The 23,645-nt window shown below is 44.3% G+C and overlaps 1 pseudogene; it reads right to left on the bottom strand.

Annotated features, from left to right (window-relative positions):
- Positions 1-21,525: 21,525 nt before the first annotated feature.
- LOC147737833 (uncharacterized) lies at positions 21,526-23,376 on the bottom strand (annotated as a pseudogene).
- Positions 23,377-23,645: the final 269 nt, after the last annotated feature.

The following is a 23,645-nucleotide window of genomic DNA, read 5'->3' as shown; positions in this document are numbered from 1 at the left end:
TTTACCCTTGGCCTCCCTCCACTCAAACAGTCCGCTCTTGACTACGATGGACCGGGGGGGCAGAGGAAAAAGTGCACATTTTATCGTTTTGGGAGATCTGAACTACCATCTGGAGAATTTGGAGTCCAGTGACACCTTCTCCCTGATCGATGCTATGTCCGCCTGTGGGCTGAACCAACTGGTGAGGGGTGCCACCCACCAGGCGGGACATACGCTTGACGGTATCTTTTCTAATGATGAAAGGCTGACAGTTAGTTCCCCTTTACCCCTCTCATGGTCAGACCACTACGCGGTGCCATTTGAACTGTCATGTACTACTCTGGACAGTCTGGAAAGGATCCCAAGTAAGAGGGTAGCTAGGCGAAATCTTAAGAACATCTCAAACAACCTGCTTGCCCCTATGATCTCCAGTATTACAATCTGCCAGGAGGTAGACGTAGGTCTTTCAGTCTCGCAGTTTGAGAAGGCTGTTACTGTGTGTTAGACCTGTCTGCTCTTGTGAGTCCCCTCACAATTATGATTTATTTTGTCCCCTTTGCCTCCTAGTGTTAGTAGTTTTTTTTTATGTCCACCAGGATTCTTTTTAGTGTGGCAGGGGGCTAGGTGTTCCTTGACTAGGCCGGCCTTCTTTTCCTCTGAGGCCTAGTCCATATCCTGAAAATTTAGGGACGCCTGGAAACCTAAAATGGTGTCCAGCAACTGCCATAACTGCCACCTTAGGAGAACAGATCCATTGGGTTCTATGGAGAACGTTCTGGAACCTGCCAGCACCTTCCTACGGTCCAGGTCCAGCCTATAAATAGCCAAGTCCAGGGTGGCCATTGGGTAGTACGCACTGACCAGAGTAGTGTGGTAGTAACTGACCAGGAGGGAGGCAATTCATAGGAGTAGGACAGCGCTCTGCAGGGAAAGATCGTTCTGTGGGCCGGCTAAACCCTTGTACTGACGCTGCCCCTCTTGGACTGACCGAACCCTGACCAGGTATCTCCGCTTCTATTATCGGAGCCCAACTCCGCACCTACTACCTCAGGACTGGTGACTGAGAAAGTGACCAAAGGTCTGCCAGTAACCCAGAACTTCCGAATTGCCCACACCGCGCTAAGTGTGGAAGCGGCACAGAACTTATTGTAAACAGGACAGGTGCGTCTGGGCAGCACTCACCGCCAGGAGAATTCAAGGCATTGCGGCATTCCAGCAAGAGTGTGGTTCCCAGCCGCATTGGATCGGAGTCCGACAGCTGTCACATCGGAGGCGCGGCCCAGCGGAGATTCCTGGAGCTGAAGAGGAAGGTCTGAAGTGACGTCGCGGAAGGCGGGGTGACGGAGGACGAGGCCGTGCAGAGATGACGCACTGAAGCAAGGAGCCTGCAGCGACGTTGGAAGTGGGTGAGCCAGAGCGATGGAGGCCGGGCGGAGGCGGAGCCAGCCTGGAAGCGATCGCGGTGAGGGGTTCATCTGCCGCCGCCGCTGCGCCTGTGGAGCACCGCGAGTGACAGGAGAAACGGCCCAAGCCAAGTGCCGTGGAGCGTCTCAACTCCGGTGGAGGAGTAAGGGAGCGACGCTCGTCAGGAGCTCCGGCAGTGAGAGACCGCAACAGCTGAAGTAAGCTGGGGGGTTACCTGAGTGTGGAAGGTGGAACATTAAGAGAGCGAGAGTGAGATCGCCGGACTGTGGGACAGCATTCGAACAGTCTATTAGCGGAACAACGATCCTTCAGTGCTAATGCATCTCTGAGGAGAGTGAAGAGGGAGAAGGTGCTAACAACACTCCCTGATACATAGACCGTGTACTGAGTCACAGCTAGAGAGGGGCAAATCTAGAGGCCATTGAGCAGTAGCGGAAATAAACCCTCACTGTGTAAAGGTGGAATCTGGGGAGCAAGTACAATACTGTTCAGGGCAGAGCAAGTGTAAAGAAACCAGAATGTACCAATAATATGCTTGTCTTCTCTTAAACATAGTGTTGACTGCGACTCTGGTCAAGATCACTGTGGGGGCAAACTGCTGTTCGACTGTATCCTCGAGCTATCTCTGAGTCCTAAGGGTAATGTGCATGACAGGTTACAAAGTGTAGTGCATAAATCTGGTACTGTGACCTATTCAAACTGCACTATTTATGCGGTCAAGTGACACCGGTGACATTGTTGGTGATTGATTCCAAATGAAATGTAATAACCATTAATCTTCATTGAAATAAGGAAGCTAATGAATATTGCTAATTGATTGTGTAAACTCCTATTGAACTGAATGTATACACTAACTTGATTCAAGGAGAGAGAAGAAGATACCTAGAGAATATTTTTATAAAAGGTACTGGTATTTTTCTAAACTGGTGTTGCGTCCTTTATTTTTAGTGGTAAGTCGCTGAGTTATTGTGAGTGGGTTCTGTAAGTACTACACAAAAGCCTTGGAGGTTAGCTGTTTCCCCTCTGTGCCAGGCTACCCTATGTAGTCTAGGATTCCCTAGGTCTAACACTGTGGCTCTAGACGAACTTGCTCCGGTCCGTTTACGATACTCGGCCAGGAAAAAGCCGTCGGCCCCCTGGTTCTCAGAGTCTTTAAGACTTCTCAGGCAGGGAGTCAGGAGGCAGGGGCGTCTTTGGTTGGCCAGCTGGGACCTGAGGGAAAAAGAAGCCCACAAAACCTTATTGAGGGGCTATAAGGCGGAGATAATAAGAGCTAAGCAACAATACTTTACTGATTGTACCATCTCGCTCTTCTCCCCTAAAGAGCTTTTTAAGATTGTGGACTCTCTGACTACCCTGCAGGTTCCCGATCCGGTTATTTGCTCTCGGCTGTTGTGTAACAACATTGCCTCTTTCTTTCAGGCGAAGATTGCTGATTTGTATTCGGCATTAGAGCTTCAGAAGGCCGGAACTGCGGACTCCTCTGGTTCTGCTGAGCTTGCTCTATCCACGGTGGAGGCTGCTCCTTTGGGACGCTTGGCATCCTTTCCTCCCCTCGTTTCTCAGGAACTAGAGGACCTGCTTTCTAAGACTAGATCAGGCTCCCCCTTAGATCCCTGCCCTCTCACGCTTCTCAGGCAGTGTAAGGAGACCCTTTTACCTCCCCTCCTGGAGATCATGAATGGGGCAATGAGGTTTGGTACCTTCCCTCAGCAATGGAAAAGGGCGGTGGTGAAACCATTACTCAAAAAGGCAACACTTGACCCTGGGGTATTTAAAAACTTTCGCCCCATCTCGCTGCTCCCTGCTGCCGCAAAGATGCTTGAAACACATCTTAATAAGCACCTTGCAGCCTTTCTGGAGAACTCTGGCTTGTTAGATCACTCGCAGCACGGATTTAGGAGGGAGCATAGCACTGAGTCGGCCCTCACCATCGTGCTGGATAATATCCGCACTCGAGCTGATAGGGGCCAGACCACCCTCCTCATCCTGCTAGATCTCACTGCTGCGTTTGATACCCTCTCTCCCTCGGTGTTAACATCTCGCCTGAGGGAGATTGGAGTGGAGGGGTCCGCTCTTGATTTGCTGACCTCCTTCCTAAACCAGAGGGAACAGAGAGTTATGCTGGGGGAGTTTCTATCTCCATCCCTGTCTGTGCAATGTGGGGTCCCCCAAGGGTCGGCATTAAGTCCAACCCTCTTTAACATCTATGTGACCCCACTTGCCAGGTTGATGAGATCTTTTGGAATGGAGGTAGTTTCCTACGCCGATGACACCCAGATCCTGGTCCCCCTCTCTCAGCCCGTCAATGAGGCTGCCTCCAATTTTAGATCCTGTTTAGAGGCAGTCGCAAAATGGATGGCTTACAATTCATTAAAATTGAACGGGGAGAAGACAGAGATTCTGGTGTTTGGGGGAAAAGAGGACATCTGGTCGGCTAATTGGTGGCCTGCCTCTTTGGGAGCGTGTCCGGTACCTACCCCTCTGGCAAAAAACCTAGGAGTTCTGATTGAGCCCTCCCTCAATATGCGTCAGCAGGTGAACAGAACAGTCTCTACCTGTTGGGGCATAATTCACATCTTGAGGAGAATCAAACACTACTTATCCCAGCAGGCCAGAAAGCAGGTCGTGGTTGCTCTTATTGGCTCCCAACTTGACTATTGTAATGCGCTGTATGCAGGTCTCAGCAAGGGGATGCTGCAGCGCCTTCAACTGGTCCAAAATGCGGCAGCTAAGTTTGTGTTGGATCTACCCAAACGTGCATCGGCCACCTCCGCTAGGAAGGCATTGCATTGGCTACCTGTTGAGGACAGGATCTCTTTTAAAATCCTATGCCTTACCTTTGGTGCCCTAGCGAGAAATAGGTCAGTGGGGATTGGGGCTCTTTTGACCCCCTATTGCCCCTCGAGGAATTTGCGCTCCGCTAACAAATCTTTGTTATCTGTACCATGCATTCGCAGAGCCAAATGGGGTGGCAGAGCTTTTTCCACAGTGGCACCTAAAATGTGGAATGCTCTTCCCGTTGAAATCAAGGCCCTTCCCACTCTTCAGTCCTTTAGGAAAGCTTTGAAGTCACGACTATTTGCCAAAGCATTCCCGTAGTTTTGCCTCTGCCTTTTAAGATTTATTTTATAGGCGCCTTGATGCCTTCGGGTTTTAGTTGCGCGGTATAAATTTTCTTTCATTCATTCATTCATTCACGATGCCACACCAGTACGAGGCAGCAAAAATGAAAGTCCCACAAGTACACACAGGTAAAATATAAAAATTTCAAAGGCAATATTTCCCACAGTTTTTTAAAAGGTAACAAATCACAGAGGCATTAAAATTAAAAGGATGCAGAGTGCAAAATGGTAGTCAGCAACAGAAGCAACTCGCGATTCTAACTGTTCAAGTTATACCGTGCTGTATGCATACGCCAATGGGCCTGAGGGGTTTGCAACCGTCAAAGTTTATGGTTGAGTTCTAGAAGATCATGATCAGAGGTACTGTTTGGGAGGATCAAGGCATAAACGTTTACAATGGACGCAGGAGGTGAAAGTATATTCTGCGTCCCTCAGGTGCGCCAACCACCATGGATCCATCAAGGCATGATCATCAATAATGTGAGAGAGGATGAACCGGTCTCGGGGCTGCCTGGTCGTTTGGTTTCTGGACTTGTCAAGGTGCCATATTCCAGCACCCCCCTCATTATTACCCTGACTGTCCCAAAGGAGAGCAGGAGTTCGATCAGCCGCCGGGGCACAGATAGAGCCCACACACAAAGACTCATTGAACATCTGAACCTTGGCAAAAATATATCTGCCCTGGGGGGTCCCAAACCTCCAGGGATTTGTAAAATAAGATGTCCAACCCACTCTCCCCATGTTCCAAAGGAGTAGGTGGGTGTGTGAGGGTAGTCTGGATCCTGCTGGCATGTAGTACCGTACTCATTCAATTCCTTCTGAGATTATCATGTTCAATAGGTGACAGGTGTGTGTCCTGGAGCAATGATTCATCAAGAAGGTGTATCTTCTGAAATGAGAGGACTTTCTGCCTCTTGATAAAATTGGTCAGGTTGTTGACATTAAGGGGCATATTTACAATCAAGGGGCGGAGCACTGTGTTGGCCTCCTTGGCTTAACGCCGCGCTCTCCACTTCCGAAATACAGGGCTGTACTGTATTTACAAGAATACGGTGCAGCCCTGCATATCTCCCTGTGCTGATGCTACATTTAGCTGCCTAGTGTCAACCCAGGCAGCCTTGTACCATAGTGCAAGGATTCCTGCGTTGAGGGGAACAGGCCTGACAAGTACCACGCATCAGTGGTTAGACTAACGCATTTCAATGTGGTGGTCTGCATCACTGTAATGAAATGCAGTCACACATTTTTATAGCTTTCTGAGCTGTCAAATGCTGGAGCGGTGCTATAGTAATTGGAAGTCAAACTTAGCAAAGCTGATCTCGTACATTTAAGGGTTGTGGTTTAGCTACATTCAGGCACAGTACTCCGATCCATCACATGAGACATCCTGTGATTCTGGGCAAATCATTCAATATCCCCGTGCCTAACAAAAATGAATGTGTCGATCTGTAATGCAACTGGGGCTCATATAAAGCACTATGATCCCGATACCTCTGGGTCGAGTGCGAGCTTAATGAAACTCCGAAATAAATACAGGGGACATTCCTATTCCAACTCTAATGCTAACCCTATGAAGCACCCTACAACTTTAGGGCTATTCACTCCATGAACAACCTGCTAGACAAAATGGCCTCATTGCAACTGGAAAGAACATCCGCAAAAGACTCAAAACCATGGTATGATGGGAGACTGAATGTTGACAGCCGCTCGCTTAGAGTAATTGAACGACGCTGGAGAGCTACACCCTCAGCCGACCTCCTCAAACTTCTAAGAACTTCCAGAAACGCCTATTTTAGAAAGATCAGAAAATCCAAAACCGATTTCTTCAGGTCTCAGCTAGACCCAGCCAAGAACCGCCCCAAAAAGCTATTCGATCTTATCAAAGCCCAAACTAAGAGCCTAGCTAATATCCTCAACGCCAGCCCACTCTCTCTTCCCAACTGTGATGAATTTGCCTCCTTCTTCGCCTCTAAGACAGTCTCCATTAAATCAGATCTACTCAAGGACCTAATAAACATCTCAGACTTGAAAAAGAGCCCATCACTTGGCCTTGGCCATGGAGCGGCGCAGTTAGCAGATACATGTACACACTCTTGCTAGCAGTACTAACAGTGGCGCATATGGCTTGGCATCACCATCATCGTTCCTTTGTAAAGTGTACATGTTTCTATTACTTTCATGTTTTACATCTCAAACCTTGATTTCCAAACCTGTGCTGAATATACCTAGCTGGCAGCCCATCTGGACGTGGGAGGAGGTGTCCTGATCTAGTCACTTATTGCGATTGTGAGGATGATTAAGTGGTGATGAACAGGTTCGACATTAAAATCCATCGGCTTTGAGTCTCTGTGCCCTCTCCTTTGAGATTTGACCAAACAACAGTGTTACATCAGGCCCCTCACACCTCTCCGATGAGGAACACCCTAGACCGGTGGTCTTAAAACCTTTTAATGCCACGCCCCCAACCCCACAGCGATCGCCGGGCTCCCCTCAGAATTTTTCACGATTATTCTATTCAATTGACAATGTTTAAGTATGTCTAGACTTATTTAAACCTTGCAGTTAAGTACTGTTTTAAGAAGGCAATCAAACACATGATTGCCAAACATACTATTCTGGTCAGGCAGGCTTTAATATAGCCTTATGGCCCGCTGCCGAGGGGCTACGTCTCGGGTCTATAACGGTTTCAGGGCCTTTAACAAGCGGTATATCCAAAGGCAGAAGGGCTATAAGGCTATTGGAATATTCCACCCACTAAGGGTAGAATGTATTAAATTAAAAAGATAAAAACATGAAGACAAACATTGGAATGTTGGAGCTCCAGACTTATACCAGCAATTACAAGCCCGGAGCTGCTTCCATGGAGCTCCCAACATTCCAATGTTCTAATAATGTAGTGTAGTTCCTATATTCCCAATAGGCTTTGCGCATTGGAATAATATATACTGTAGGTTAGACGTAGGACTGAGGTCTACTAGGTCTCTACCGAATATATTAAAGTTAATTGTGAGTGCCAGCTAGCTCAGAGGTCACTAGAAACTTTCTCAAATTCACAAGAAGGGATTAGTTTCTGACAACCGCATAAACATGACAACTTTGTTTCCCATGAAATAAGAAATCAATCTCTAGAGTCGCGGAAACAATAGATAACTATTTCACTCAGTCAATCGTGCATGCTTCGTTTCACCAGAGGTGCTGAGAAAATAGAGAGACGGGCGTTTTCTATAAAAAGTATTTAATGAACAGTCTTCTTTCTAAAGCATAAGAAATGAACTGCTCCAATAGCAATACTGGTTATAAAGTACAGGGCATATAATACGAACAGTATTATAAAGTAGTACTGTAAAAGCATGGTATGGTTTCTATGCCATAAATTGACTAAAATATATAAAATACATACAGTGATAAAAGAATGGCTAAAAGTACACAACTGGTGTTTCTAAAATACGCCTACCCCGGTGTACCTGACCTAAGCCTCGCACTAGGGAAGGAGTAAGTGAGGAGTACTTTAAGTTTAGTATTTCTTTGCCAAGAATCTAAGCAAGAATTCTCTTAGGGTCTAATCAGCTCTGTACCTTGGTTTAGAATGAAGGAGGTCTTGTATCTCTCTCTCAGGACTCGATTTCACAGATACCCGCAAGGGTAGTCCGGAAACACTGGAGCTGGATTTCTCAGCCAGAGAAAAGACAGCGTCTCTCAGTGCGTCTGCTGGAGGGTCGCTTCCTTCGGCACTTGCAGCTGCAGGGCGTCGGGCAAGTAGTTAGTCAATCTGCTCCAAAACCACTGTGTGTTTGTCTGGGCAAATATAGGCATATGTATACCTTGAAGGTGCTGAGTTTGACGTAACATTGGACTTAATAACGTCATTCGAAGACCCAATTCCTCGAAATCTCCAGGATTTCTTGGATAACTTAATATTCAAGCAGGGGGAAGTCCCTAGCTGCTGAAGGCTGGTTTTTCCAAGAAATCGTTGTTGATTCTCGGAACTTAGTGGAAGTAGCCGTTCCGTATTTGGGCTGTATGGTTCAGGCCTAAATATGGTAATGATTTCTATGCCTATATAAGGGTCTGATAAAGTATACCTATATAAGGGCATGAATCAGGACAATTACACTAGGGTCCTAGATTCGATTACAACAATAACAGGTACAAGTACCCACAGTGTGTTTATTTGAAGTGGGGGTGGGGGTTTTGAAGAACATTTGGAGTTCCGTCCCTTTTGACATATACTCGTAGCTAGGATATAACGAACGAAACATGTTCATGATGGCCCATTGGAGAGCAGCTTACTGACGCTCATTATTTTCAGCTTAAAACAAAGCACCGTTATCAGCATAATGCTTCTTTTGATCAGAGCCTAGCGCCCCACCTGGAATCATCTCAGGCCCCTCTAGGAGGGCCCTCCCCCAGCCTGAGGCCCACTGCCCGAGACATACATTTCAAGCATTCTCAGTTCCTCAAAAAAAATCACATAAGAGCTGACAGAATGTGAGTGAATGAATGAATCAAGATTTATTTAGGAATTAATTAATATTTCACGAAATTGATACAGCAATAGCACAGAAGTACAAGTAAACAACTGAAATGCATTTTAACATCAACTAATCAATTCATAAACACTGGTAGGAAACTGGTGGATCAAAAGGATAAGATACATCCAACTTCTAAAACAGATTACACGTTTGATTAAACATTCGAAGATACACAAACTGACTAAAAAGATTCTATGGTTAATCACGCTAGTTAAATCAAACCTGCGGAAATATCTTACCAGCAGCGTCCTCCAACCTATGGGTGATAGGAATTATTACCCATAAGGATAATGAAGTCACTTTTTGACCTAAAACTCTATAGTTTGTTTGTGTCATACTGTTGGCCAATTACTACAGCACGTCCAAATCATCTAAGGTTAGTAGGAATGCTAGATTCTCACACTAGTGTTCTTAAAAAAATAATTTTCATTTAAAGGGCTTTAATACAGTGAAAATGTATCTCAATACATAACTGTTGCCAAATTGCCACTTTGTTATCATATTATCCATCCCCTCGGACTCAGCAACAAGGTGTTTCAGAAATGTATGACCTTTTTATTCTGTACACTGCAGTGAAAGCTAGGGACAGCTGTCTTGTTCATCAAACAAACTACATTTTAAATATGTTTGAGCATCCCCAGTGCTCTCCACCTAGATTGAGAAGCCAGTTCTCGGTGAACACCCACCATGTCATACAGGACCGGTAGCCAAGTCGATAGGGAGTCATCTTTCTTCACTTGAATATCATTGGTTCACAAAGCCTTCCATACCAAAAGTGCCATGGTGGACGGAAGTCTGGCGCTGTGGCTGTGCTATGCTCTTTCTAGCATTTAACAGTAACTAAAGGTTTCATTTCCAAATTCTGACAGTGACCATGTCCTAGTCTACCGGACATAGAACTAGTGTACTAGGCTGTATCTCAAACCAGCTTTATATGTATATCGGCTAGCACCTGTTTTAAAGAGAACCAGGGCAGAAAAAGGTTTACACAATCAAAAGAACCAAATACAATCAATTTCATATCAATTAGATATGGTGTACTGGCTTTAGAAGTACTGGTGTGAATATGTGCACAAAATGAGGACATTTTAACACAATTCCATACACAGATTTGAGCCGAATAAACTGTGTGATGACAGTGATCCTTGTGCCAATCATCTACTCTCGAGCTTATTAGGCAAAAAAGACAATGATCAGTACAGACTACTTACTTATCCCTATCTTGGCTCAGTCCAGGAGGGCTTTCAGTTCCATTATAGTCAATTATACATTTAAAGTTAAGCTTTCATAAGACTATGGAATGATTATTCCCCAGAGGAAACCACAGAATTCTCTTTTACAAGTTACATACGACAACAGCTCTAGCAGGTGCTACTCAGTAACACCAGCGGAGGGCTCCATAGATTGCTTTTGCTCGAACTTTAGCACTGTATGTTCTTACAGGGGCTTTAAGGAACAGCCTTCCTTCCATACGAAGAAAAAGCTTAAAACACTCGGTTAGTCCTGGACATAGGAAGACCGACACTCTGGATATGATTGTGGCATAAAGATTTCGACAAAAAGCCAACACTTAAATAAGCTTAGCTTTATAACTGTTCACCCTTTGAAGGTGCTCACAACTCTTTGTACTCAACTCCTTTATTCCACGTCCATCACAGATACGGTGGTCTAGATATAATACAATCTAACACCCAGAATATAAAGTTGCACTAAATAAGACTCTTAGAAAAAGTATTTTTGGAATATGACAAATCTATGTCTACATACCTCTTGTAGCAGAATACTTACAAGTACTGAACATTTTGTGGAATTTTTATGAATTATTAACAAGGGGAGTGCCAAACCACAGACATATTTTTAACTTTCCTTATAAATGATACATTGGTTGGACAAAAATTACTGAATTAAAAGAAGTGAAGCCCAGGTCTTTGTATCACAAGTAGCACTTCTCTTTCCATCAACACAAGAGAACTAGTCCCATCTCAAAGAAACCTTGTCAGTCATGTGGACGCCAAAAGCAGAGCCATTCTGAGAGCAGTCACACTGTTGAGACAGGACCCCTTTCTAATGGCACCTCTGCCAGACTCCCTGCTGACAGCAGTCAAGCTGTCGAGACAGGAACCCCTTCTAATGCCACCTGTGCCAGATACATGCTGACAGAAGTCACACAATTGAGACAGGACCCCCTTCTAATGCCACCTGTGCCAGACACCTGCTGACAGCAGTCACACAATTGAGACAGGACCCCCTTCTAATGCCACCTGTGCCAGACACCTGCTGACAGCAGTCACACAATTGAGACAAGACCCCCTTCTAATGCCACCTGTGCCAGACACCTGCTGACATGAGTCACACTATTGAGATAGGACCCCCTTCTAATGCCACCTGTGCCAGACTCTCTGCTGAGGACAGTCACACTGTCGAGACAAGACCCCCTTCTAATGCAACCTCTGCCAGACCACCTGCTGACAGCAGTCACACTGTCGAGACAGGACCTCCTTCTAATGCCACCTCTGCCATACTCCCTGCTGACAGCAGTCACACTTTCGAGAGAGGACCCCCTTCTATTGCCACCTCTGCTAGACTACCTGCTGGCAGCACACATTATCTTGAGTTTAGGGGCGCAATATCATTTCTTTACAATCAACAGTAAAATGCCAAAATCCAAATCATTTTTTTATTCTATTACATATCTAAAAACATGCCTTTCTTTTTAATATGTAAAACTTAGTCATTGTTGTGTACATTTTATTGCATTATGATTGGTTCTACCTTTATATTATTTTTCTGCAATCAAGCTTTTTTTTCATTTCTTTTGTGGAACAATCATGTCAAAATTCGGCTCCATTAGCCATCAAAAAATCGTCGTCCAAGAATGTAAAATGGTGATTTTGCCTAATTATCACACAACATGCGGCTCAGTGACTTTTATAAATGATTCCTCACTCTCCTGAAGAGAAGCCGCGTGCTCACCCTGTCTATCACACAGCATGCAGGTTGGAGACTTTCATTAATAATCGGTATCTGGTGAACAGACACTGTGCGCTCAGCCTGGCTATCTCACAGCTGCAGCTCTGACACCTTCATTATTGATCCTGCCCTCTTATGAAGTGTGCTCGGCCTGGCTATCACACAGCTGCAGCTCTGTGACCTTCATTATTGATCCTGCACTCTTCTGAAGCGTGCTCGGACTGGCTATCACACAGCTGCAGCTCCGTGACCTTCATTATTGATCCTGCACTCTTCTGAAGTGTGCTTGGCCTGGCGATCACACAGCTGCAGCTCTGTGACCTTCATTATTGATCCTGCACTCTTCTGAAGCGTGCTCGGACTGGCTATCACACAGCTGCAGCTCCGTGACCTTCATTATTGATCCTGCACTCTTCTGAAGTGTGCTTGGCCTGGCGATCACACAGCTGCAGCTCTGTGACCTTCATTATTGATCCTGCACTCTTCTGAAGTGTGCTCGGCCGGGCTATCTCACAGGTGCAGCTCTGACACCTTCATTATTGATCCTGCACTCTTCTAAAGTGAAGTACTCAGCCTGGCTATCACACGGCTGCAGCTCAGTGACCTTCATTATTGATCCTGCACTCTTCTGAAGTGTGCTCGGCCTGGCTATCACACAGCTGCAGCTCCGTGACCTTCATTATTGATCCTGCACTCTTCTGAAGTGAAGTGCTCGGCCTGGCTATCGCACAGCTGCAGCTCTGCGACCTTCATTATTGATCCTGCACTCTTCGGAAGTGAAGTACTCGGCATGGCTATCACACAGCTGTAGCTCTGTCTCCTTTAATAATGATACTGCAGTCTTCAGAAGTGTACTCAGCCTGGCTATCACACAGCTGCAGCTCCGTGACCTTCATTATTGATCCTGCACCCTGGTTTTCTCATTGTCCGTTCCCGGCGGTGCTGTGCTGTGCTGCCAGAGAGGAAGCGTGAAAGCCGGAGGTTCCTTTCAGCATCTTCCAGCCTGTTGCAGCCCCCGCTTCACCCCCTGCATTTCTCTATCTCCCAGCGGGGGCAGCGAAGGTCGTGAGCACCGCGGGCCATTAGTGCCGAGCGCCAGGAGCACTGTGAGCGCTGCGGGTGACTTTAAACGGCCCGCAGCAGCCTTGTCCTCGGTTCACGGTGAGGCGCGTCAGCGAGGAGCGTGGAGGGAGGAGCCTGGAGCGTGGAGCGCCATGAGGAGCGCCGCGGGTGGCCTCAACAACTAGCCTGTAGCTCCCGCCTGGCCGTACTTCGCCCTGCTTGGTCCTCTTTGGCCCCCTCTGGCCCCCGCTCTCAGTGTGGCACTTCAAGCGATCCGCGAAAGTGCATTGGGCTGTGGTCTTCTTCTCCTTGACCCGTGCGCCAGATGCTGGACTTGTTGCCTCAGAGCCAAAAAGCCCCAGAATCACATGAGGCGGGCAGCATACCTGTGAAGGTATCGGCATCAGCAAGTACCAGTTCACATGCTGACTCTGTTCTCGAACTTGGATCCTGCCAGTGCTTGTGCCCGTGTCCGAGCCCGAGCCCGAGCCTCCCACCCGTCAACCACTCGCAGGACCGGGAGCAGCTGGGAGCAGCCGGCAGAGTGCAGAGAGCGGTGAGTGGAGGACGGCAACGGCGTGTGGTGGCTCGGGCCAGTTTTATCTTCTAGGTGAGCCTCCTGAGCCTTGGAGCCTTGGACAGAGCGGAGTTTGGAGGCTTTTGGGCTGTGGATCCCAGAGGCGGCTCGGCTCCTCTTCAGGCTCCCCTCCGCATTCGCCGAGGCGGATAATTGCTACTGTCTTGCTTTGCCTGCGAGTAGCGAGTTGTCACCACTGTGTGGCCCTTTTAGCCGCATTTTGCTAGGGTGCTGAAGGGGCACTGACGTACCTGTAGTGGGTATCAGCTGGCTGCAAGTACTCAAGACCTCCAGCCCTTAAAGCTGGGCATCTGGTCCCCGCATTTAGCTCCATACAAGAGGAGAGCATTGGAGGGGTAAAAGGAGGGGAGAATGGTGTTAAACTACTTGTGGCATAAGGCTCCGCCCTCGGGGGGCCATCAGCCGGATCTACGAAGGTAGCCAAATCAGAGAGATGAGATCAGGAAGAGTCAGACAGTCCCTAACTCAGAAAACCAAGAGTGATAAGTAGAACAAAAAAAAAACAAGGCGTAAAATCGGAAGGCTGCGTCACCAAGCAAAACAGTCCTCTAATATCACTTATACTAACAATGTTTAGAAACATAGAGGAAGGTACCAAAGGAAAGCTATCTCCGAGCGACAGACTGCTATTGCTTAAAGACCCCGGAGCAGCTACTCTACAACAGCAGAGATCCCTGGTCTTATGTCTCCTCTAGCACCCCTGTCACTTGCTCCGCTACGGAAAGGAAAAATAAAGGAACAAAACGAAGCGGGGCAAAATTCAAACCGTTCGATTAAACAATGGCTATTGCAAAAACCCAGCAAGAACAAGGATAAGTCCGGTCTGATTCCGGCAGATACGGTGGAGTTGATTAATTGTACTAGTACAAGTACGACATATAAAGAGGATATATGCCTGAACTTGGACATTCCTCAAATGGACAGGTCAAAAAATGAGGGCTTCTCACACAACATCAATGACGGAAGTCGAGAACAAATGAACCAATTGAACCTAACAACAGGATTGCTAAACTTCGGCCAAAGGGCATTAATCTACAGGGAACAATCCTTTTCCCCAACAACAACCTTTAAATCATCCCAAGGGGACCATACATCTTCTACCCCGAAGCCAGCAACAAACAATGCAAGAACATTAAGACTTCAGATAGTTGCTCAGGTCCACCAGGTGAACCAAGATGACCAACAAGGCACAGATCACGTCTGGCCGACGGAAAAAACGTCATCAAAACCTAAAGACATCATGCAAACATCGGGTTCTGAAACGCTTGCTCAAAAAGGCAGAAAGCACTCCATCAATCCTCAAAACAATACGGCTTTACAGGGAATTAAAACTACTCAAAGAAATATTAACAACAACCACTGTAGGGAGTTTGATGACAATAGCTATCAGTTAAATAAAGATCAAAAATCGAACCAAGAATTAAAACCGCAGTACCATCAAGGAGAGACAGCTATCAATCAAAGTACTTTCTTGGAGATATCTAAATCACTATTGAATACATTACAGACAACAATATCAGCGTTTAACATGCAAAGCGATAAAATAGGTATTCAAATAGATCTTATGAATATGGATGTATGACGTTACGACGCATACTTTTACAATGCCTACCTTTACAACACGGTTTTTACATCGCAAACCTTTACAACGCATAGCGCTTAGAGGTGCTGAATAGTGAAAAGTTTAATTTTCTATTCCAACTCCAGTCCCCGTGGACACTAGGGAAGGTGTTGGATAGAAAATTAAACTTATTCCCTATCCTAGAGCGCCCCCCAGCGCAATGCGTTGTAATGGTTTGCATTGTAAAAGTTTCGTTGTAAAGGTTGTTCACCAGTCAAAATACTCTGCCCAGTGTGCATGTTGCCCAATAATTGACAAACTAAGAAAAGAAAAAAAGAAGAGCCAACAAAAATTCAAATAGTAAACACCCAAGTTCACTTAAGCCCCGAATCTCGTAAAGAGGAGGAAACAGACAATCAGGAGAGAACAAGCAATAAAGATCAAAAACTATCACGCAAACAAAAGAAACGCAACAGGAAAGCATGTAACAAAACGTCCCTGCCAACAGATCAGTTGACAACAAAGACCTACCCAATGTTCAGTCTACCAAAGACGGGCAACTTAAATTCAGTCTCCATCATTTCAACAGACGACCTGTCGGCCAGTACCACGAACCTAGAACTGGCAGTAAGGATAATCAAGTGGAAAGAAAAGGAGATAACAAACATGGGTCAAAGAAAAAGGCCACCCGAGAAGGGAATTTAACCAGAAATCAACAAACAAGGAGGCTCAAGGTCTTCAAAGACCCACAGAACAAAAGCGGGCAATGCACTGATATCATCAAAGAAGACAGGAGAATCCAAGAGCAACTAGGTCCTATGACCAGCAGTTTAACACCTCACAATTGCTTAAAGGTAAAAGGGCAGGGAAATAATGTTGCAAATAATCAAGGTCAACCCAAAACAAAAATGGACCTTTGTACCAAGGAACACTGTGAAGAAGGATGGAAAGAATGAACAAAGGTAAATGATAAACATGAAATTATAACCACGGGGTTCCAAGAGTGCGGTGACTGCACGGCAGAAGGCCTGAAAATGACATCCCTAGAGGTCCAAGTGTTTGGCCCTGGAGAATCCTATACAATGGCGGAAAAGCGATGGAATTCCCAACTGATACAGGAAGGAGAGTTAGCCCGAAGGAAAATGGAACAGGAAGCAGAAACTGCCCATAGTTCGGGACGCTGGGCGGACGATCTCCAGGTCTTATGTCCTGCGGTGGGAGACAAGATCCAACATGTAAATATAAAAATGTAAATAAAAGACGACAAAAAGCAAATCATAGTGAAAAATAAGTCTGAAGAACCAATGCTTCAGTCAGGTCATTGTAACGATCCAACCAAACGGCAATTATTGCTAATCCCGGAATATGACTCAAAAGGGCATCATGATATATTGAACAGGGGGAATATATTAAAACTAATAGCAAATATCCCAGTGTTAAAATATTTGACCTCAGCGAATTTACTGGCAGTAGAATTTATAGGAATGGATCACCTAAAAAATAAGGAGCAAACATTGACAACTTGGCTGACCGAAGAAGACGTCCAGCATATCATGAATGCTAAGGCTCAATTTGAAGCTTGGGGAATTAAACTGTTAAAGCCTGCAACACCACGCTATCCTGGCCCTTTAAATAAAATGTTTAATCCCTGCAATGGTAACGGTCAAAAGCGTAAAGACATCACGCTGAATAATAAAACATTCCTTAAAGGCGCAATTGGTAGCAGCCTTTCGACAACATTGAAAAGGGAGCTGCAGAACGACCAAGTACACGGATTGGATGTGGCCAAGTACAATTGGGGCTGGCGGCCAGGAGCGCAAAATTCGACCTCATGCCATTGACCTACGAAAAAGAAACTAGCAACCCAAGATTTGAACAACATACAAATGCTTTCATGGAACATCGCAGGGGCAAAAAAATGGCTGGAGAACGGGTCCCATCAAGAAAAATGGGTAAACTATGACATAATAGCTCTACAGGATACTTGGGCACAAGAAGTTCTCCCTTTGACAAACTACATCCATTACACAGTTCCAGCCAGCAAAACCAAAACCTTTGGTCGCCCAGGAGGGGGCCTGGCAGTCTACATATCCACAGAGCTAAAAATTGAAAGCGAACAGATGGCCTCTGTAGGACCTAACATCCAACTGATCAAATTATCAACTGGGTCAGCCAGCAGAACAAAAACCATCCTCCTCATAAACACATATGCGCATCCAACGGCCAGAAAAAAATTGGCCCATAACAAACAACTAATTGCAACCATCACAAAAATGAGGAGTACCTTTCCCTTATGGGACTTGATACTCACATGGGGATTTTAATTCAAACTTAATTCACACCCCGGATGAGGATGAATCTCTAACATCGGATAACATATTTTGGAACATCCCACATCAATATCAGCCAACGAGGCAAAAAACGGATCACGTAGGTCAGGGGTTGGTAAATGCCCTAGAGTTTCTAGGGCTAAGAGTAATAAATGGTAGAACTCAGCACGATTTCCCCCTAATCATACTTACCAAGGGGGAAAGACACGATCAAGATTGGACTACACAGCCATCTCAGTATCGCTGATGCCATTCCTTTCCCACTTCTCAATAGAGTTCACAACCAGGAGCGATCATTCATATCAGCGGATCCATTTTAGGTTAAAACTCATTAAACATCAGGTAAACGCAACAGCTGAAGGCTACATACACACAGTTAACTTAAACGACTTAAAACAACTAAAATGGTCAAATGACACAATTGAAATGCTGCAGTTAAAAATCAAAAAGAAGCTAACAGTAAGCATAGCTGGGGCCCAGAATAAAATTCAAGCATGGGAAAACCTCACAGAAGACTGAACTTCTTTAATGTCATCTGCACAAAAACAGACAAACAATCACGGCCATAAAAACGACTCGGGACGAAGATTAACGGCAGGTCTGCGAGCCTTGAAATGAAAACTCAGAAAATATATAAGGAGGCTAAAAAGAACAGTCCCTGACGCAGTGGCCTGGGACAGTGTAGGGGAGCTAATGAAACGCTATAAAAGAGAGCTCTGGGAAAATAAAAGAAAGAGCAATGATAAATTCTGGGCCGAACTTCTCTGTAGCTCCAAGAAATCCAACTCAAAACAGTTCTGGTTAATCATAAATAAACTGCATAGACTAGTGAACGCATTATCGTCCAACATACAAGAATCAGAGTGGGTGGAATTTTTATCCACAAGGTTTACTGAAACATCTACCTAAGATACATCCGTGGGAAACACTCACCACCTAGCTGCTGGAAAAGGCAAATTCGAAGAGGCCACTGAAACGATTAGCCATGAAGACGTGATAACTCCTCATAAAAAAGAGCTACTAAACGTTGATACCATTCCAACGGAGGAAAATGCCTCTCTGATAGCGGCAATAAGTTACTCGCCACCTTCAAATGAAGGGGTTAGACGTATAATCAAGAAAGGCAGAAATGACGGTGCGCCAGGCCCCAATGGAATTCCCCAAGCAATCTTTAAACATGATATCTCGTTTTGGGGTAATTACCTTACTAACCTATATCAAGAAATAGAGCACCTAAACAACATACCAGTAAATTGGCAAGGTTCGATTCTGACCCCTATATTCAAAGGAGGAGAAAGAGCAAATCCAGCTCACTACAGGTTGATAGCTCTGCTGGATGTAGAGGCCAAATACTATGCCACCTTGGTGCTAGAAGAGCTCAAGGTATGGTCTGATAACCTTAACCTCATCCCGGCCAACCAGACAGGCTTCAAACAAGGTTTAGGGACGACGACAAATATTTTAGGTCTATCATTAATTGCAAACAAGTATAAGCAGAGGAAACTACATCTTTACCTCTGCTTTATAGACCTAAAAGCAGCTTTTGATAGCGTTGATCACCACCTCCTGTGGAAAAAGCTGCGAGCTTGGGACATCCCTGAAAAGCTATTAAAAGGCTTATTGCTATTTTATTCAAACACCTGGCTAAGGATCAAGATAGGTGATGGGTCCAGACTATCACGGAAGCTGACAACCACCAGCGGCCTCAAAGAAGGGTGTGTTCTGGCCCCTCACCTTTTTAATTTGTTTCTATACGACCTCGCTCAAAGGCTGGATTGTATTAACTCCCATCCCTTGAAACTTGGTAGATTGAGACTTTCTCACCTTGCATACGCCGACGATGTGGTGCTAATGAGCCAAACAAAGATCGGTCTCCAAAGAAGTCTTAATGAAATGTCAGCCTATACTTCAGAAAATAATCTTGAAATAAACATATCCAAGACGAAAACAATGGTGATTGGGGCCAAACAGAAAAGTAAACAGACAATCTGGCTTAACGGTAACAAACTTGAGGAGGTAAATAAGTACCTAGGTCTCTATATTGATAATTCAAGAAACATCACGGAGCAAAAAAGGTACATGCCTCAGAGAACAAGCGCGCTCATATTTGCTTTGAGCTTACTGGCTAAAAATCTGAAGGGCCCTTCATATAAACCCCTGCTAGCTGTAATGAAGGCAAAAATCCTGCCAACACAAACATATGCTAGTGTTGCCTTCCATGGCGAAGATGGAGAGGTCTTAAATAAACTAATAGTTTCCATCTATAAAAAAGTATTCCAGATTCAAAGATCTGCCTCTCCAGCCCAGGTTTGCCTTGAATTCTGCCTAATAAATGAGGACATAGGCAGAATGTACGCGACAGTGAAAACTTGGTATCGCCTGAAGCAAAATGTAGCTACATCAGAAATAAATGAAGCCCTGTGGTCAAAACCTCCCTTTTTAGTCAGTACCTATGCAAATCCCTTTTAACTACAGGTACAACGGAATTATGGAATAAAAATCTGCCGTACCAATCTTTCAAACAAGCTATAAACAAAGTTTCAAAAATCCATTCGTCAACATTGGATAAAAATATTTTTAGATCAAGGTCGCACGCTTGGATGGTGATAAACAACTATAAGTCCCTTGCACCGGCGGTATATCTGAGCGAAACATTTTCAATTAATGTAAAAAAACAACTTCTGGCATTACGCTTTGGGTCACTACCATCCTTGGCTGACCAGCCTGCTTGGGTGCATACAGGCTCTAAATCATGTCGGCTGTGCAACTTTCACAAAGAAGATTTTATCCATGTAATTTGCATATGCAAGAATCTGTATAAAGAACAAGTTAGGATCCTAAAATCAAGCTTTAATGACAGAGGCATTAGATCCTGTAGAGCTGCAATAATGGCATGCCTAAATCCCTCAGATCCACCATTGAATGGTAGACTGATTACATTTCTCACAGCATTTAAAAAGCTGTGCTAAATACGGCAACAAGGAACAAAAAATGGACTACCACTCTGCACAGAACTTTTATTAACAATGATTTTTAGAAACATCATGAAGAGATGTAGAGATTGTATGTTTAATTCTTTTTTAATGTATTTTGCTATATTATTGGTCTTTCTCGCATTTGTTATAAGCCTTAAATTGTTATGGTTTTAATTAACTAAACAATAAACATTTTTTCTATTTTTTTTTCCGATCCTGCACTCTTCTGAAGTGTAGTACTCGGCCTGGCTATCACACAGCTGCAGCTCCGTGACCTTCATTATTGATCCTGCATTCTTCTGAAGTGTGCTCGGCCTGGCTATCACACAGCTGCAGCTCTTAGACCTTCATAATTGATCCTGCACTCTTCTGAAGTGTGCTCGGCCTGGCTATCACACAGCTGGAGCTCTGCGACTGTCATTATTGATCCTCCACTCTTCTGAAGAGAGGCTGACGTCTTTGTAGCTTTGAAAGTTGACAAAAGATCTTCACACATTTACTGCAATGACATGGCTTTTCCCGCGTGTGTTCGCTGATCAGTACTTAATATTGAATATTCATAAAACCTACTTCAACATTCACTGCACTTGAATGATTCCTGTGCGTGTTTTCTGATGCCGTTTTGTATCTGATATATATATATATATATATATATATATATATATATATATATATATATATATATATATATATATATATATATATTATATATATATGTCCTTGCACTTGAATGGTTTTTACAGTGTGTATTCGCTGATATTTTTCTTAATGTTGATGATTCACTAAAACTACTTCTAGATTCATGGCAATGATATGGTTTTTCCCTAGTGTGTGTTCTCTGATGCTGTTTTAGTTGTGATAATCGACTAAACCTCTTCAAACATTCTCTGCAATTATATGGTTTTTCTCCTGTGTGTGTTCTTTGATGGTGCTTTCGGTCTGATAATCGACTAAAGCTCTTCAGACATTCACTGCACTTGGATGTTTTTTCCCGTATGTGTTTGCTGATGAATCCTTAATGTTGAAGATTCACTAAAACTATTTTCCCATTCACTGCACTTGATTGATTTTTCCCCTGTGTGAGTTCTCTGGTGCCGTTTTAGTCTTGATAAATATATAAAGCTCTTCCCACATCAATTGCACTTGAATGGGTTTTCCCCAGTGTGTGTTCTCTGATGCTGTTTTAGGTGCGATAATCGACTAAAGCTCTTCACACATTCATTGCACTTGAATGGTTTTTCCCCAGTGTGTGTTCGCTGATGCTGTTTTAGGTTTGATAATAGACTAAAGCTTTTCACACATTCACTGCACTGGAATGGTTTTTCTCCAGTGTGTGTTCGCTGATGCTTCCTTAATGTTGATGAATCACTAAAACTTCTTCCACATTCACTGCACTGGTATTGATTTTCCCCGGTGTGTCTTCGCTGATGAATCCTTAATGTTGAAGATCGACTAAAACTACTTTCACATTCACTGCACTTGAATGATTTCTCCCCTGTGTGTATTCGCAGATGAAACCTTAATGTTGCTGAATTACTAAAACTTCTTCCACATTCACTGCACTTAAATGGTTTTTCCCCTGTGTGTGTTCTCTGATGAATCCTTAATGTTGCTGAAATACTAAAACTTCTTCCACATTCACTGCACTTAAATGGTTTTTCCCCTGTGTGTGTTCGCAGATGTTTTCTTAATGTTGATGAGTCACTAAAACTTCTTACACATTCACTGCACTGGAATGGTTTTTCTCCAGTGTGTGTTCGCTGATGCTGTTTTAGGTGTGATAATTGATTAAACCTCTTCACACATTCAGTGCAATTATATGGTTTTTCTCCTGTGTGTGTTCTCAGATGGTATTTTAGTTCTGATAATCGACTAAAGCTCTTCAAACATTCACTGCACTTGAATGGTGTTTCCCCTGTGTGTATTCGCTGATGAATCCTTAATGTTGAAGATTCACTAAAACTACTTTCACATTCACTGCACTGGAATCGTTTTCTCCCTGTGTGTGTTCTCTGATGCCGTTTTAGTCCTAATAAATATATAAAGCTCTGACCACATTCATTGCAATTGAATGGTTTTTCCCCTGTGTGTATTCGTAGATGTCTCCTTAATATTGATGAAGCACTAAAACTTATTCCACATTCACTGCACTGGAATGGTTTTTCCCCAGTGTGTGTTCGCTGATGCTGTTTTAGGTGTGATAAATGATTAAACCTCTTCACACATTCAGTGCAATTATATGGTTTTTCTCCTGTGTGTGTTCTCAGATGGTATTTTAGGTCTGGTAATCGACTAAAGCTCTTCCCACATTCATTGCACTTGAATGGTTTTTCTCCAGTGTGTATTCGCTGATGAATCTTTAATGTCGAAGATTCACTAAAACTACTTTCACATTCAATGCACCGGAATGGTTTTCCCCCTGTGTGTGTTCTCTGATGCCGTTTTAGTCCTGATAAATATATACAGCTCTTCCCACATTCAGTGCAATTATATGGTTTTTTCCCAGCATGTGTTTGCTGATGTGTCTGGAGTCCTGATACCTGGCTAAAGCTCTTCATACATTCAGTGCAATTATATGGTTTTTCCCCTGTGTGTGTTCGTTGATGTCTTTTTAGGCCTGATAACTGAATAAAGCTCTTTACACATTCAGTGCATTTGAATTGTGTTTTCCCTGTGTGTGTTTGCTGATGGGGTTTCAATTTTGATGACAAACTAAAGCTCTCACTGCATGTGTCTGAGACTTCTCTCTTGGTTAGTGTCTCTGGGTCTGGTATATACTTGTGTACATCCCTTGACTGTACTTCCTGAAGGGCCAACATGACTGATAAAGCCCTTGTGTTATTCTTGCATTCCCTGTATGAGTCGTATTTTGCACGTTTTTTTTCCGATTAAAGAATAAAGTGCAATGGGCACCAACTACTTCCCAATCTCATAATGTGTGTAAGGCTTCTTCGTGGGCGATTATGACTTTAGACTGGATAATGGTTCTGCACGCATGCGGGTAAAGATCCATCGTCCTTCTGGCCGGTGCACACTGGGACGGTGCTGTGTATTTTAGACAGCGGAACCCCTATTTCTTTGAACCTAC

The sequence above is a fragment of the Lissotriton vulgaris genome, chromosome 1_1 (genome assembly GCF_964263255.1).
Source record: "Lissotriton vulgaris chromosome 1_1, aLisVul1.2, whole genome shotgun sequence".
Taxonomy (NCBI): Eukaryota; Metazoa; Chordata; class Amphibia; order Caudata; family Salamandridae; genus Lissotriton; species Lissotriton vulgaris.
Note: the sequence above shows the minus strand (reverse complement) of the source record. Positions and strands in the feature narration are given on the sequence as shown.